The sequence below is a fragment of the Erythranthe guttata genome, chromosome 14, assembly GCF_056151865.1.
Source record: "Erythranthe guttata isolate IM_541 chromosome 14, IM_541, whole genome shotgun sequence".
Taxonomy (NCBI): Eukaryota; Viridiplantae; Streptophyta; class Magnoliopsida; order Lamiales; family Phrymaceae; genus Erythranthe; species Erythranthe guttata.
In genome coordinates this window covers 15,630,091-15,637,936 of record NC_142546.1, presented here as the reverse complement: position 1 = coordinate 15,637,936, position 7,846 = coordinate 15,630,091, and positions in this window count along the sequence as shown.

Genomic DNA, 7,846 nt, shown 5'->3' with positions numbered 1-7,846 from the left:
AAATGCAATCTACTATACCATGTGAATCCTCTGCAAAATAACTAATTTAACAACAAACACAGTAGCATAGAGGTAACACAATAGATATTCAAATAACCTCCAAGTTTATCACTAACAACATTCAATTAGTGATGCACATTACTCAAACAACAACATAACTTATAAATATTACAAAAAAGCTAGATAAGATGTATACGCCAATACCAATAATAATAATACCAATGCTGATATCAATATTTATTGATACTAATACTAATACTAATACTAATACTAATACTAATACTAATACTAATACTAATACTAATACTAATACTAATACTAATACTAATACTAATACTAATACTAATACTAATACTAATACTAATACTAATACTAATACTAATAATAATACTAATACTAATACTAATACTAATACTAATACTAATACTAATACTAATATTATTACTAATACTAATGCTAATACTAATACTAATACTAATACTAATACTATTACTAATACTAATACGAATACTAATACTAATACGAATATGAATACTTACTAATATTGATACAAATATTGATACTGATACTGATACTGATACGGATAATGATATTGATACTGACACTGATACTGATATTGATGTTAGTACTGATACTGATGTTGATAGTGATACTGATATTGATAGTCATATTGATATTCATAGTAATATTAATATTAATACTAATACTATTACTAATAGTGATACTCATACTAATACTGATATTAATATTGTTACTCATACTGATATTGATGCTGATAAAAATACTAATATTAATACTAATATTATACAAATAATACTGATACTAATATTAATATTGATACTGATATTGAAATTCATACTAATATTGATACGCATACTGATTTTGATACTGAAACTGATACCGATACTGATACATATACTGATACTGATATGATACCGATATTGATACTGGTACTGATATCGATATTAATACTGATACGGATACTTATACTGATATTAATACTAATATTAGTAAAAATACTAATACTATTACTAATAGTAATATTAATACTAATATTGATACTAATACTATTACTAATACTAATATAAATGCTAAAACTTATTTTAATGCTAATGTTACATATACATATACTGATACTGATACTGATACCGATACTGATACCGATACCGATACCGATACCGATACCGATACCGATACCGATACCGATACTGATACCGATATTGATACCGATACTGATACCGATATTGATACCGATACTAATAATGATACAGATACTGGTAGCGATATAGGTACTGATAATACTGATACTGATACTTATACTGATACCGATAATAATATTGATACGGATACTTATACTTATGTTAATACTAATATTTGTACTAATACTGATACTAATACTAATACTACTACTAATACTAATACTAATACTAATACTAATACTAATACTAATACTAATACTAATACTAATACTAATACTAATAATAATACTAATACTAATACTGATACTAATACTAATACTAATACTAATACTAATACTGATACTAATACTAATACTAATACTAATACTAATACTAATACTAATACTAATACTAATACTAATACCAATACTAATACTATTACTAATACTAATATTAATACTAATACTAACACTAATACTAATACCAATATTAATACTATTACTAATACTAATATTAATACTAATACTATCATTAATACTATTACTAATACTAATATGTTCATATTGTTAATGTTAATGCTAATACAAATTTTGATGCTAATGCTAATCTAGATATGCTAATTATTGTGCTAATGCTAATTATAATTGTAATTATAATATTATCCAAATCCTTATCGTATTCCTAATTCTATTCATAACACTAATAATAGTTCTAATCGTAATCCTAATCATAATCCTATTCCTAACAGTAATCATAAGCCTAATAATTTTAACACTAATAATGCTAATGTTAATGCTAATGTTAATTCTAATTCTAATCCCAATCCTAATGCTAATCATAATCCTAATACTAACGCATGTCACTAATTATCGTACTAAGCATAATCACAATCTTAATTATAATTCTAATACTAATATTAATCATAATCCTAATAGTATATTAATCCTAATTACAATCTGAATCCTATTTCTAGTATTAATACTAATACTAATTCAAAGAATCTTAATTATAATTATAATTCTAATACTAATATTAATCACAAATTCTGATTTTGCAACATTTTTTTGCAATGATCTATTATTTAATATTAAAAAAAAAATTATATTCAATCTCGAACCTTTATATCAAGTTTCTTATGTGTGGTAGCTGAAGCATAAAAAAACACATTAAATATATTAGAATTAATATTTAATTATATTATCAAACTAACATTAAGATTAATTAAAATATTATAAGGGTATAAGCAAACGTTAAGACGTAAAAGAACAATAATCATTGTTTATAAGATAAATTATGAAAATCCTCCAAGAACAATAATCATTTCTAAATTACAGAAAACACCCCCACTTATCGGTGATTATATCAAAATCCCCCTGATGTTTGTTTCTGCCTTACACGACCCCTTTATGGTGTGTTTTTTTTGTTGGGTTTCGGGCACGCATACGCAGCGGAAAACAAAAATTTTACGTGATTTAAACGACTTTAAAACACACAAGTACATGCCCGATAAATTAAATCAATTAATTGCGTACCTTTGCGCTTCCAGCGAAATTAAAACAACATACATGCTAATAAATTTAACCGAATTTAAATCAATTAACATGCTCGCATTTAAACCAAATAACATGCTTGCAACGATTTAATCGATTACACATAATCACATAAAATCATACGAACATAAGCATGAAATCATAGTTTAAATTTAAACCCTAAAACGAAACTAGGGTTTCGAGTTTTTACCTCTTGACGCGTGAGGTAGGAGCGAACGATACGTCGTGATTACTACGGAAACCAATCCGTAGAATCGGGGCAGCAATGGAGCAGCAGCAGCGGCGGTGTGGCAGCTCACGGCGGCGCGTGTAGAGCACGCGCGGTCTTCCGGGGCGGCGCGTGGGGCAGCGTGCAGCTTCGGCTCGTGCGTTGCTCCTCGATTCTTCGATCTACGGTCTTCCTCCTCTCGGATTTCACCTCGTATACTTCGATCTACTAAATCGTGGCACTAGACACGAAATAGTTAGAATAAAACGGAAAGAATAATGAAGGAGAAAGGATACCGAACAAGAACGGCCGACGAACGGCCGTTTTCCGGCGACGGAGCGACGCCAACGGCGGAGGTGGCCGCGCGGGAGAGGGGCGAGCGAGAGAGAGATCGGCCGCTTAGGGTTAGGGTTTGTGTTGTTTGTGCTAGGGTTATAAATCATGTATTTATAGTCCCTTGCATGAAACCCTAGCGGGCTTAAGTTGGACTGGGCCCAACAGCTTAAGCTCGTTAGTTTCTTTAATCGCTCGTATCTCTCAATTCAATGATCGAAAAATTGTAACGATTACAATTTCCGAGTCATTATAATTTTCTCGTCATTAGGAGTGCCATCTCTTATTTTCCAACTTTCCAAAAGTGGAAACCCTAGTTCAGTGGACTTTCTAAATTTGGAAACTTCCCGATTTAGAAAGTTCACTAACACGTTCGCTTATTCCTTTCCTTTTCTTATTCTCATTCATAATTCCAAATTACGAATGTTGGACTCAATCATATTGACTTCCAATTATGCAAAGACAAACTATTTTATCTCTGACCGTTTATTCAAAGATCTCATGTGCACGAGCAGTGTGACCCTCGATGGTTCAGGTGTAAGCTAGCCGTGGGCCCACAACCCTTTGTGGTCAAAACTCGTCCCCTTCGAGTTACGATTAAGATGAAGCTCGTTTCACATTAATCACCCAACGAATCAAGATTGGCGTCTAGCAACTACGCGTCATGATTCCCTAGATACAAATGAAGTGCCTGCAAGAACCTTCAGATATAGTTAACGTACAGTACGGTCCCTTCGATTCACATGTCCCGATCGAACTAGAGGCATTGGTTCATCGAGACCTCTTTATATGTTCAATAACGGTGCGATCGTTCTAAGTGTTGTAATCCTTACGTGCATGACTTAAAGAATCGAATTCTCTAATCATCACTTAGTCAGCTCTGGCCAGAGACTTAGAATGATTACAAACTTTCAGAACACACAGGACATCCAAGACTATTCTAGCGATCGAATCCCCGACTACAATGCACAGACCTCCCACTAGATTTCGGACTGCACGAACACTGGCCCTTGGGATGGTCCTCGGTGGAACTCAGGGACAGGTCACGATACAGCTGGTCCTCTAGTGAAGTCACGGTGATGTCTAGGTCATAAGGACTAATGGTGTACAACTATACCATAGATATCTCTACTCGATTATTGGGAACCACTTAGAGATTTCTAGGGTGAGGGAGTTCAGTGAACTCGTCAACTTACGAGCACCCACTTATGCATGCCGATATCACAATACCGTTTACTGATGAGATGCAGTACACATACACTAAGTGCTAGTCTTAATGGGAAAGGCCGATATCCTCATTAGTGGCGTAACCCTTCGACTAGGAACACGTTTAACAGTCATAATACTTAAGTAAATATCTCACGATCCTAACGATCAATTACTAGTACTTGTAATAACTGTAAGGACTATATCTATGCTTGTGACAAAGGGACAAAGATATAGAATGCCAATGTGTTTTATCATTAATACGAATAAAGGTTCGTTTATTACAATAATAAATACGAAAGACCACAGCCACAGGTTGGCTTGTTGGTCACCTACTCTAACAATCTCCCACTTGACCTAAAGCCAACTACCCATAAACCGCAATCCCATCGACTCTCGATGTTTCTCATGGACCGATCTCGGTAAAGGCTTCGTGAAGGGGTCTGCAACGTTCTCTTCCGAGGTGACTCGTTCAACCTTAACTTCACCTCTATCAATGATCTCTCGGATCACGTGATACTTCCTCAGAATATGCTTCGACTTCTGATGAGATCGCGGCTCCTTAGCTTGTGCCACGGCTCCGGTGTTATCACAGTACAACGGTACTGGATCACTAGCATCAGGAATGACACCCAACTCTTGGATGAACTTCCTTATCCAAGTCCCTTCCTTTGCAGCTTCGGACGCTGCAATGTATTCCGCTTCGGTAGTGGAATCGGCCGTCGTGCTTTGCTTGGAACTCTTCTAACACACGGCACCACCATTAAGCGTGAATATAAATCCAGAATTCGACTTTGAGTCGTCCACGTCCGATTGAAAACTAGAGTCAGTGAAACCCTCTAACTTCAACTCGGCACCCCCATAGACCAAAAATATATCCTTAGTCCTTCGCAAGTACTTGAGGATATCTTTCACGGCTTTCCAGTGAGCCGGGCCGGGGTTAGACTGATATCTGCTTGTGACACTCACAGCATACGCAATATCGGGTCTCGTACACAGCATGCCATACATTATGCTTCCTATGGCAGAAGCATAGGGCGTCCTTTTCATCTCCTCGATTTCACTAGGTGTTTGGGGACACATAGATTTCGAGAGACGAACCCCATGGGACATTGGCAAGAATCCCTTCTTGGATTCTTCCATGCTAAACCGTTTCATAACGGTGTCTATGTACAGGCTTTGGGATAAGCCAAGCATCTTTCTTGCTCTATCTCTATAGATGCGTATTCCTAATACATAAGATGTTTCTCCCAAATCCTTCATTGAGAAACGTGTGGACAACCATGCTTTCGTTTGCTGTAACATTCCTACGTCATTCCCAATGAGTAGAATGTCATCAACGTAAAGCACTAAAAATATCACTGCCCTCCCACTAACCTTCTTGTATACACAAGGTTCCTCCGGATTCTTCTCAAAATCAAACTCTTTGATAGTTGAGTCGAATCTAATGTTCCAACTACGGGATGCTTGCTTCAATCCATAAATGGATCGCTGGAGCTTGCAAACCTTTTGCTCACTTCCAGAAGATATGAAGCCTTCCGGCTGCGCCATGTAAATTTCTTCCTCAATGTCTCCATTAAGGAAGGCGGTCTTCACATCCATTTGCCATATCTCGTAGTCGTACCACGCAGCTATGGCTAGCAAAATCCTAATGGACTTCAGCATCGCGACTGGCGAAAAAGTTTCCTCATAGTCAACGCCTTGCCTTTGAGTGTAACCTTTCGCTACCAATCTAGCTTTATAGGTCGATACCTTTCCATCCACTCCAATTTTCTTCTTATAGATCCACTTGCAGCCTATAGGAACGATTCCCTTAGGTGGATCTACCAAGGTCCACACCTTGTTGGAGTACATGGAGTCCATTTCGGATTTCATGGCAGTTAGCCAATGTCCCATGTCCGCATCCGATACGGCCTCATTGTATGTTCTTGGATCTCGTCCGAGATCAACATGATCTTCATCATTTTCGAGGAGGAATAACCTATCCGGCATTTTCCGAACTCTTTCGGATCTACGTACCGTAGGTTCAGGAGGTATATTAGTGGTTTGTTGTATTGGTTCGATTGCTTTATCTTGTGTTTGAACTTCACTTTGTGGTTCTTGAACTACTTCAAGTTCTATCATGCTGCCCTTTCTATCGGATAGAAACTCCCTTTCCAAAAAGGTGGCATTTCTCGAAACAAACGTCTTTGCTTCTTTGACATAATAAAACTCGTATCCCATTGAGTCTTCGGGATACCCCACAAAATAGCACAAGTCGGATTTACTATCCAACTTATCTCCCACTAATCGCTTCACATAAGCGGGACAACCCCATATCCTAATATGTTTGTAATTGGGTTTCCGGGAATGCCAAAGTTCATAAGGTGTGGATTTAACTGCTTTGGTGTTAACTCTATTCAGCAAATACGCGGCAGTACGAAGTGCATGACCCCATAAGTATGCCGGTAAGTTTGTGAACCCCATCATTGATCGAACCATATCTAATAAAGTTCGATTCCGACGTTCGGATACTCCATTAAGTTGAGGAGTTCCCGGTGGAGTCCATTGGGACTGTATCCCATTTTCTTTTAGATAGTCAATGAACTCGATGCTCAAGTATTCTCCACCACGATCGGATCGTAGCTTCTTAATACTTCGTCCGAGTTGCTTTTCTACTTCATGTCTAAAATCTTTGAACCTTTCAAATGTTTCAGACTTGTACTTCATCAAGTATACGTACCCATACCTAGAATAATCATCGGTAAAGGTAGCGAAGTAGTTATATCCACCCTTCGCACTAACACTTAGTGGACCACATACGTCTGTATGGATCAAATCCAAAAGACCCTCGGCTCGTTCCATTACCCCTTTGTAGGGTGACTTGGTCATTTTCCCTTTAAGGCAAGATTCACAAGTTTGTAGTGATTTCACGTCCTCCAAAGAGAACAATCCTTCACTAACAAAATCGTTCATCCTTCTTAAAGAGACATGACCTAATCTAGTGTGCCAAAGTTGTGCGGGGTTTTGATCTATCTCCTTACGTTTTGCTGATATAACGTTAATAGGTATTTCACTTGGATCTAGTTCATATAAGTTGTTTAATAGTCGTCCTTTGCAAATTAAATTCTCATTCTTTTGTATAATGCAAATCGAATTTCCAAAAACAAAAGTAAAACCTTCAATATCTAATACAGGAATAGAAATAAGGTTTCTAATGAGCGACGGAACAAATAAACAATCGTTCAAAACAATAGGAAAACTAGAATCCAAAACATTTAAGTAAATAGTGCCAATGGCTTCAGCAGCAACTCTTGCTCCATTCCCCATCCTTAGGTAGGTCTCACCCGCTCTAAGTCTTCGACTTCTTGTCATTAGCTGCAAATCATTGC